The sequence below is a fragment of the Pelophylax lessonae genome, assembly GCF_965119305.1.
Source record: "Pelophylax lessonae genome assembly, chromosome: 2".
Classification (NCBI taxonomy): domain Eukaryota; kingdom Metazoa; phylum Chordata; class Amphibia; order Anura; family Ranidae; genus Pelophylax; species Pelophylax lessonae.
The window spans coordinates 307,948,416-307,959,089 of NC_138769.1; positions in this window are offsets into that span (position 1 = coordinate 307,948,416).

The following is a 10,674-nucleotide window of genomic DNA, read 5'->3' on the forward strand; positions in this document are numbered from 1 at the left end:
TTTGATTGGTTTGCGCAAAAGTTATCGCGTCTACTAACTACAGGAAAGATTTATGTCATTTGTATTGTTTTTTTTTTTTACTAGTAATGGCGGCGATCTGCGATTGTCCGAATGCGCCATTGCGGCGGACAAATCGGACCCTTAACTGAAATTTTTTACACTTTTGGGGGTACCAGTGACATTAGTACAGTAATCAGTCCTATAAATATGCACTGTTACTGTAATAATGACATTGGCAGGGAAGGTGTTAACCCTATGGGTGATCAAAGGGTCAAATGTATGCCTACGCTTACTGACGTGTGTGGGTGGGTTCTGTGACACAGACGGAGATTGAAGGTTCAGCTATGCTGAATCCTGTGAGCTCTCCCTGTCTGTCACTGAGAAGATCCGCCTGCTTTGTTTACATAAGCAGGTGGGTCTTCTCACACTTTCCCAGACGATCGGGGAAAGGAAGGCGGCGATCGCCGCCTCTCCTCTGACTCGACTCCCGCTGTGTCTAAACACAGCAGAAGCGAGCGTCTGGCAGCACGCGCGCCGCCAAGACCACTAGGATTCCAGCGATGTAGGTCTACGTCACTCGACCAGGGGAGCCGACCTGCCACAGTAGGATTACTGTGAACGGTCAGCAAGTGATTAAAGGAACACTCTAACCACCATGACCACGTCAGTGATTTGAGTCAGAAACACTGCACATGCTGGGATACTTACAATTATGCTTTACTGCTGGTGGTTACTGCTGGCGGGTACTGCTGGTGGTTAGTGTTGGCGGGTACTGCTGACTGGTACTGCTGGTGGTTACTGTTGGTGGTTACTGTTGGTGGGTACTGCTGGTGGTTACTGTTAGCGGGTACTGCTGACTGGTACTGCTGGTGGTTACTGTTAGCGGGTACTGCTGACTGGTACTGCTGGTGGTTACCGTTAACGGGTACTGCTGACTGGTACTGCTGGTGGTTACTGTTAGCGGGTACTGCTGACTGGTACTCTTGGCGGTTACTGTTGGTGGGTACTGTTGGCGGGTACTGTTGGCAGGTACTGCTGGTGGGAAATACTGGCTCCTTTGAGACACACGATCAACGGACTGTGAGGATCGGCTATGGAGGAAGCATGCAGAGCCGATGCTTTCTGTTTCTCTCCCCACAGGAGGAGTGCATTTGATATCTCTCCACCTGTGACAGGACAGAGCCGGAACTATACATGCGGCATCGGCTCCATTCTGACAGCCAGGATATTGCGCAGCACTTGCGGGTGTCAGGGAGCCGCAGCTCAAATATGGGAGACTCCCGCACCTCGCGGGAGGCTTGGGATGTCTACTATCATGTCCCCTCTCAAGCGTGTTTTCTCCAGCGAGAACAAATTTAGTGCCTGCAGTCGTTCCTCGTAATTGAGTCCCCTTATTCATTTTGTTGCCCTTCTCTGGATTCTCTCCAGCATGTCCCTTCTGAGGATTAGGGATGATCGAACGGTTCGGGCCGACCATCGGTTCGACCCGAACATTGGCTGTTCGAAATTCGGCCGAATTCCGAACCTTTTGCGGTAAAAGTTCGGAATTAGGCAACCAGAACCGCCCAAAATGCAATGGGACAGGAACTGGGCTTTAAAAGCCAGTGATTGGACCAGAAATGTCAGTAAAAGCCAATTGAGGGGGCAGGAGTCTGCTAGGAATGTGATTGGAGTGACTAGGGGGTCCAGAGGCCAATCAGTAGTGAATACGCCCCCCAGTATATAACATAGCCCCGCCAAATCTCTAGCACTGTAATAGAGAGGCTGTGGAATAGAGTGGAAGCAGTTCTGTTACTCCTGCTGCTCCAGTGTCATTTAGCAATTATTAGTGTGAGGAAAGGGATATGCAGTGTAGTTAGGGTACTATATACCACTATAGTTAGATTCAATAATCTAGTTTCTGTAGGGAGAGTGTCAGGGTGACCGTAATGTAGTTTACGGTGAACTGACTCTGACTGCTATGCCAGGGTGACCGAACTCATCCATGTCAGGGTGACCGTCAGAGAAAAAAGATAATTTTTCTTAGAATTTTTAGTAGAGCAGGGATGGGGTTCCGCTCCTTTCACACCTGGGCGTTTTTGTTTCAGGCATTTATTGGGCTTTTTTGTGGACGTCTTTGGAGGCAGGCATGACATCTGAACTTCTGTATAGGGGTATATATACACACATACACACATATAGGTGTGAAAGGAGCGGAACTCCATCCCTGCGCTACTGACATACTTTCAGTAGCGCAGGGATGGGGTTCCGCTCCTTTCACACCTATATGTGTGTATATGTGTATATATATATATATATATATATATATATATATATATATATATATTATATGTGTGTGTGTATATATACCCCTATACAGAAGTTCAGATGTCATGCCTGCCTCCAAAGACGACCAAAAAATGCACAATAAAAGCCTGAAACAAAAACGCCCAGGTGTGAAAGGATCGGAACCCCATCCCTGCGCTACTAAAAAATTTAAGAAAAATGCTGTTTTTTAGGGGTTCTGGACATGCTACAGAGCTGAAACTTCACAGGTACACTTTTTATACCCCCCAGACACTAAATACAAAGAAATCTCTTCTTTTTTTTTTTCCAATAATTTTTTCAATAATTGGCTCTCTATCAAAAACGACAATTTTTAAGAACTTTTTTTTGCCTGATTCATAGTCCCTGGGGCATGACCCAGAACCCTAGGCACTTTTTAGGGGCATTTATTGGGTTTTAGGGCTTCAAAATTGTGTTTTTTGATTACCGAAGTTCGGGTCCCATTGATTTCAATGGGGTTCTGGAATCCGGGCCCAAACTTTCGGGAAGTTCGGGTGTTCTGCCCGAACCAAACTTTTCAAAAGTTTGATCATCCCTACTGAGGACTGGTGACCAGAACTGAATGGAATACTTCAGATGTGGCCTAACCAGAGTTTATAAAGTGGCAGGATTATCGTTCTATCTCTGGAGTATATCCCCTTTTCTATGCATGTCAAAAATCTGCCAGCTTTGGTATCTGCAGCTTGACTTGCATGCTATTGCTCAGTCTGTTATCTACTTAAGACCCCCAGATCTTTCTTGATGCCCCCAGAGATTCTCCCCCTAGTGAGTAGTTTGCATTTGTTTTTACCCCCCCAGTGCATGACCTTACATTTCTCCACATTAAATCTCATTTGCCATGTAGTTGCCCACCCTATTATTTTGTTCAGGTCCTTCTGTAAAATTTCTATATCTTGATGTGAAGTTATTGCCCTACTTATCTTTGTGGCGTCTGCAAAAAACGGAGACTGAGCTATATTAATCCCCTCCGCTATGACATATATGAATAAATTAAACAGAATTGGTCCCAAGCAGAACTTTCCCTTATGGGTGGAGCTCTGTTTTAAGTCTAGTACACATTATTAGAAAATCAGAGAAACAATTGTCCAATTTCTCCTTAAGGCCCCTTTCACACATGGGAGTCCGTTGGCAGACTCAGTTTTTCTCAGCGGGAGATCGATCCGCCAATGCCAATGTGTGCGGAGACAGAGCTGTCAGGTCCCCTCTTTCCTCTATGGGGGAATAGGATGAGAACGGACCGCCTGTCCATTCTCATCCGAATTCATCCGATCTGCTGGACGGATGGAAAATAGGGTTTCCATCCATCCAGATTTGACAGATCGGATCGGATGTCAGCGGACATGTCTCCACTGACATCCGATGCTCCATAGAGATGCATGGGGCATCCGTTCAGATCCACCTGAAAAACTGACAGGCAGATCTGAATGGTCCGCAAGTGTGAAAGGGGCCTTATATTCATGCTGTGCGGAAAACAAGAATGCCATTAAAGTGGTAGTAAACCACACCAACGCTTGTGCTGGGTAGCTAGGGCTTCATATTCCTTAGTTTTGGCAGTGATCACCTTGTGAGCTTTCTTAAAGCGGAGTTCCACTCAAAAGTCACAGCCGGGTGCCGGCACCCCGGGGAGAAGAGGGGGAGAGAACCGGGGCTTCCGCCGGCTGCATCGTTGGTTCGTGGGACAGGTAAGTGCGTGTTTATTAAAAGTCAGCAGCTGCACTTCTGCTGGAACTCGCTTTAAATCTGGACATCAACTGAATCAGAAAACCCCCAAACAGAAGCTTTGTGTGCCACTAAATTGATGGCGGGAGTTGTGCCCTCTGCCCTATTATTATCAAAGCAAGCTTTCAATGGGTAATATCTAAGCAGTAAGATTCATTACTGAGTATAGATTTGTTTAATCGCCAGTGTTACTTAGCCAATTTAATTGTCAAATTAGAGAACGATAAAACTACGACGTTGTGGTTGGCAGTACATTGTTTAAGCACTGATCACTGTATTAGTGTCACTGGTCCCCAAAAAAGTGTCAGGTGTCCAAGTTGTCCACCGCAATGTCGCAGTCGCGTTAAAAGTTGCTGATCACAGATTATTTTAAAAAAAAAGTTGCTGATCACCGCCATTACTAGTAAAAAAAAAATAAATAAATAAAAATTCTATAAAAATATCCCCTAGTTTGAAAACGCAATAACGTTTGCGCAAGCCAATCAATATACGCTTATTGGGATTTTGTTTACCAAAAATATATAGCAGAATAAATAATGGCTTAAATTGATGAAGAAATTGGATTTTATATTTTTTAGTTTTTTTATTGGATAGGTTTTAGACCCCGTTCACACTGGGGTGACGCTACTTGCCAGGGCGACCTCACAGGTCGCGGTGCGCAGCTCGCACCGCGACCTCGGAGCGGCCGGCACGGACTTCATAGCATTGAAGTCAATGCAGGTCGCTCCGGGTCGCCCCAAAGAAGCTCCGGACACTTTTTCTAAGTCGGAGCGACTTGTGTCGCTCCTATTAGAACGGGTCCACAGCTTCTCTATGGCAGGCGACCTACGGCGACCTGTTAGGCGACCAGGTCGCCTGACAGGTCGCCCAAGTGTGAACAGGCTCTTATAGCATAAAGTAAAAAATATTATTATTATTATTATTTTTTTAATCAAAATGGTCACATTTTTGGTTTATAGCGCAATAAATAAAAAGCACAGAGGTGATCAAATACCACCAAAAGAAAGCTCTATTTGAGGAAAAAAAGGACATAATTTATTTATTAATTTGGGTACAATGTCGCATGTCAGCGCCACTGCCAGGTAAAGTAACGATATGCCGTATCCCAAAAAATGGCCGGTCATAAAGGGGGGTAAACCTTCTGGGGCTTAAGTGGTTAAAGCCCCACTCCAGGCTACTTTTACATTTACCCATGTAGTTGGAACCCCCAGCCCTACTCCCAAGGGTTAAATGCTCTTTTGACTGGTGGGGGGAGTTGAATAAATTGAAATACTTACCTTCTCCTCCCATTCATGAAGCCAATGCCTGCTTGTGCCTCGCAGCTCTCCATCATCATCATGTACAATGCAACACCAGAACGAACTCCTGTAGGGTACATGAGAACGGTGAGGGTCCTCCTACAACAATGAAGATCAGCGGAGAGCACTGGTGAGGAATGGGGTAAGGGTTAGTAATTATTACAGTCCCCCCTATCTAAAAAGACATTTACCCATACAAGGCATACAATGCTGGAGGAGGGGGGCACCACTGCATGGGTAAATTTAACAGAAGCCAGTGTTTGACCTCAATCACGTTATTATTGCATATTCCAAAATCAAGCCAATCAATTCAACATGAATGGTGGCACAATGCACCACTGTCTACTAGCATGCATGTGGAGCCAGTCCTTGGAAAACTACAGAAATTACCAATTAATTACCTTTGTTGTTATAGTATATCTCTATAACTAACTGGTAGAATTATTTCCAGAAAATAAACTTAAAGTAGAACTATGGGCAAACCCTTCCTTTTTTTTCTCATTTTGGATAGAGCAAAGTAAGGTTATAATCCCTGCGAGAATTTTTCTTTTTTTGCTATGTGTCCCTTTGCAGAGATTATCCTTCACTTCCTGTCCCATAGCCAAACAGGAAGTGGGAGGAAATCCCTGCAAATTAAGGGAATTCCTTGGGGACCCCCAGGTCATCAGAACTAGTGTCCCCATTGGAAGATTTCTATTACTTTTCTGGGGACAACCCGAAATTGAGGACTTTCTTTTACTTTCACTTTGAATGATAATGGTAAACAGGATAAAATAGAGAGGGGATATCTCCCCATCAGGGACACAGACAACAATAAAAACTGACAGGGATTCCAGTCCCTCTCCACGCAATACACATTTTTTTTTTTTAAAAATGTGCTTTTAGTTTTACTTCAGGCTCCATTCACACGTGAGCGTATCGCTTTAAGGCTTTTTTTGGGGGGGCGTTTTTCATGCGTTTTTTTGCAGGTGTTTGGAGGCAGGCATTGACATCTAACAAAAACGCTTGTAATTTGCCAAAAAGAAGCTCATGTACTTTTTTTGAGCTTCAGGCGTTTTGTTTCAGGCGACAAAACGCTCATATGTGAACAGGGGCCATTGAAATGAATAGGATTTTGCTTGTTGGGCATTTTGAGACTTCAGAGATGAGCGTTTTACGAGCTGAAAAGCGCTCAGGTGTGAACAAGGCCTAAGCACTCAGCTGCAGCCAGATTTGTACCCTGTACTAACCAATGGCCAATGCTTCCCTTTTTTGCATGTTCCTGTTCATTCAATCACTGATATCAGTGGGATGAACTAGTCCCCACTGTTGGTGTCATAATGAGTAAAAACAAGACCCATTATTGGTGTCAGTGGGAATATAAATAAGCCCCATCATTGGTGTCCGCAAGTGGGTAATAAACCTTTTCGCTGGTATCCGCCCATATCGGGGGTGTTAGTGGGAGGAAAAGGGCCACACATTGGTAGGAGTGGAAAGACCCTATATAGGTGAGGTCAGTGGGGAAAGAATAAGCCTCATCACTTCATCACTGGTGTCAGTGAGGAGAAAAACCTTGTCACTGGTGTTGGCAGGAGTAAAAGGAAAGGAAAATAAGCCCCATATTGTTGGTGACAGTGGGGGAAAAAAATGAGCCCCGTGATGTCCATGTCAGTGAGAGTAAAATAGGCCTCATACTGTTTGTGTCCCAGAAAGAAAATATGCCCCATAATCCTGGCGTCAGAAGGAATACAAATAACCCCTCACTGATTTCACCTTCAATGGTGTCATTCATAGGACAAATAAGCCCTGTTATTGGTGTCAGTGGCAATAAGAATAAAATTTAAAACCCGTATTGTTGGTGTCAGTGGGAGTAAAATGGGCCCCAAGTCATCAATGTCCTGGTGAGTGAAATAAGTCCCATTGTTGGTGTCATTGTGTAGAAAAAGAAAAAAGCCCCACTGTTGGTGTCAGTGGGAATAAAAATACGCCCCATCATTGGTGTCAGGGTGAGTAAAATAAGTCTCATTGTTGGTGTTACTGGGAATAAAAATAAGCTGCATTGTTGGTGTCAGTGAGGATAAAATAAGCCTAAACCTTAATGTAATTTGGGATAAATATACAGTGGGTACGGAAAGTATTCAGACCCCCTTAAATTTTTCACTCTTTGTTATATTGCAGCCATTTGCTAAAATCATTTAAGTTCATTCTTCTTCCTCATGAATGTACACATAGCACCCCATACTGACAGAAAAACACAGAATTGTTGACATTGTTGCAGATTTATTAAAAAAGAAAAACTGAAATATCACATGGTCCTAAGTATTCAGACCCTTTGCTGTGACACTCATATATTTAACTCAGGTGCTTTCCATTTCTTCTGATCATCCTTGAGATGGTTCTACACCTTCATTTGAGTCCAGCTGTGTTTGATTATACTGATTGGACTTGATTAGGAAAGCCACACACCTGTCTATATAAGACCTTCCAGATCACAATGCATGTCAGAGCAAATGAGAATCATGAGGTCAAAGGAACTGCCTGAAGAGCTCAGAGACAGAATTGTGGCAAGGCACAGATCTGGCCAAGGTTACAAAAAGATTTCTGCTGCACTTAAGATTCCTAAGAGCACAGTGGCCTCCATAATCCTCAAATGGAAGACGTTTGGGACGACCAGAACCCTTCCTAGAGCTGGCCGTCCGGCCAAACTGAGCTATTGGGGGAGAAGAGCCTTGGTGAGAGAGTTAAAGAAGAACCCAAAGATCACTGTGGCTGAGCTCCAGAGATGCAGTCAGGAGATGGGAGAAAGTTGTAGAAAGTCAACCATCACTGCAGCCCTCCACCAGTCGGGGCTTTATGGCAGAGTGGCCCGACGGAAGCCTCTCCTCAGTGTAAGACACATGAAAGCCTGCATGGAGTTTGCTAAAAAACACCTGAAGGACTCCAAGATGGTGAGAAATAAGATTCTCTGGTCTGATGAGACCAAAATAGAACTTTTTGGCCTTAATTCTAAGCGGTATGTGTGGAGAAAACCAGGCACTGCTCATCACCTGTCCAATACAGTCCCAACAGTGAAGCATGGTGGTGGCAGCATCATGCTGTGGGGGTGTTTTTCAGCTGCAGGGACAGGACGACTGGTTGCAATCGAGGGAAAGATGAATGCGGCCAAGTACAGGGATATCCTGGACAAAAACCTTCTCCAGAGTGCTCTGGACCGAAGGTTTACCTTCCAACAAGACAATGACCCTAAGCACACAGCTAAAATAACGAAGGAGTGGCTTCACAACAACTCCGTGACTGTTCTTGAATGGCCCAGCCAGAGCCCTGACTTAAACCCAATTGAGCATCTCTGGAGAGACCTAAAAATGGCTGTCCACCAACATTTACCATCCAACCTGACAGAACTGGAGAGGATCTGCAAGGAGGAATGGCAGAGGATCCCCAAATCCAGGTGTGAAAGACTTGTTGCATCTTTCCCAAAAAGACTCCTGGCTGTATTAGATCAAAAGGGGGCTTCTACTGAATACTGAGCAAAGGGTCTGAATACTTAGGACCATGTGATATTTCAGTTTTTCTTTTTTAATAAATCTGCAACAATGTCAACAATTCTGTGTTTTTCTGTCAGTATGGGGTGCTATGTGTACATTCATGAGGAAGAAGAATGAACCTAAATGATTTTAGCAAATGGCTGCAATATAACAAAGAGTGAAAAATTTAAGGGGGTCTGAATACTTTCCGTACCCACTGTATATATAAAAAAAAAAAAAAAAAGTTCCATTGTTGGTGTCAGTGGGAGGATAATAAACCTTCTGTTAGTGTCAGCAGCAGCAAAATGAGTCCCGTGTCATTGATGTCCGTAGGAGGAAAATAGGACTCAAATTGGTGTCAGTAGGAGTATAATTGGTATCCTGGAGAGGTAAATAAGCCCCATATCGGTGTCAGTGGGAGGAAATAAGCTAAACATTAAAATCACTGGGAGCAAAATGAGACCCACCATTGGTGTACGTGAAAATAAAATAGGCCCCATGTCCTTGGTGTCAGTGACATAAAATAAGTCACATATCATTGAGTGGGTGGAGTAAAATAAATCCCAATGTTGGTGTTAGTGTGAGTAAAACGGAAAATTGATATCAAATACTTACCGTAATTTTCCTTTCCTGATGGACTCCATGGCAGCATACGTTCGGGTAGGCCCCGCCTCCTCTCCTACCTCATAGGACCCCACTCCCATAAATCTTTGCTCCCTTTCAGCATCAGTGTTCTGTAACTAGCCTACTCAGGAATTGGGACTCCTGCTGCCATGGAGTCCATCAGGAAAGGAAAATTACGGTAAGTATTTGATATCAATTTTCCGTTTTCCTGACAGACTCCATGGCACCATACGTTCGGGAAATAACTCGCTATACACTCCCGGGTGGGAAGATGCTCCCATTGGATAGCCTGAACGATCCATGCAGCCACTGCTCTAGAAGAGGCACGCATTCCTTTCTTTTTGCCATGGAGAAGAACAAAAAGGAAATCCGATTGGCGGAAGGAGGATGTGGCCTCCAAACATTGACTTAGAGTGTTGCCCACGTCTAGAGGATGGACTGAAGATTCCTCATCAGTTCTGAAGGTGGGAAGAACTATCTCAGCATTTTCGTGGAAGACAGAGGTCACTTTTGGATTTGACCCCAGCATAGGGATTAGGACCACTCTGTCTTGAAAGAAGGTCAGAAAAGGCTCTTTGTGACCTAAATTGTGTATCTCAGAGACCCTCTTAGCGGAGGTAATGGCCACCAAAAATGCTGTCTTCAACGTAAGTTCCTTGATTGACATGGAGGCAACTCCCTTTGAAGAGAAAAAGTCCAAAACTAATGGAAGATCCCATTTTGTAAATCTCGGTCTTCTCTGAGGCCTGAGCCTGACTGCGCCCTTAAAAAATTGCTGAATCAGATGATGACTTGCCCACTGAATTCCGGTGAAGGCTGAAATGGCGGAGACTTGCACCCGGAGAGAACTAACCGAGAGGGACAGATCCAGACCAGATTGCAAGAAACTTAGAATCTGCTAAATAGTAGGTGTACCTACTGGACCTAACCTCTGGGCTTGATGACTCATGAACCTAGCCCATATCCTTTCATATACCCTGTTGGTGCTAGCTCTTCTTGAACTCATGAGAGTCGGGATCACCTCTTCTGGACATCCGAGAGCCTCCAACCTCCCCCTCTCAAGAACCAAGCCCTGAGGTGCAGACGTGCAGGGCATGGGTGCAGAGTAGGACCCTGAGATAGAAGGTCCGACCTGAGAGGTAGAGGGATTGGATCCCTGAAGCTGAGAAGGGACAGCAGGGGAAACCAGGGCCTGTTGGGCCAGA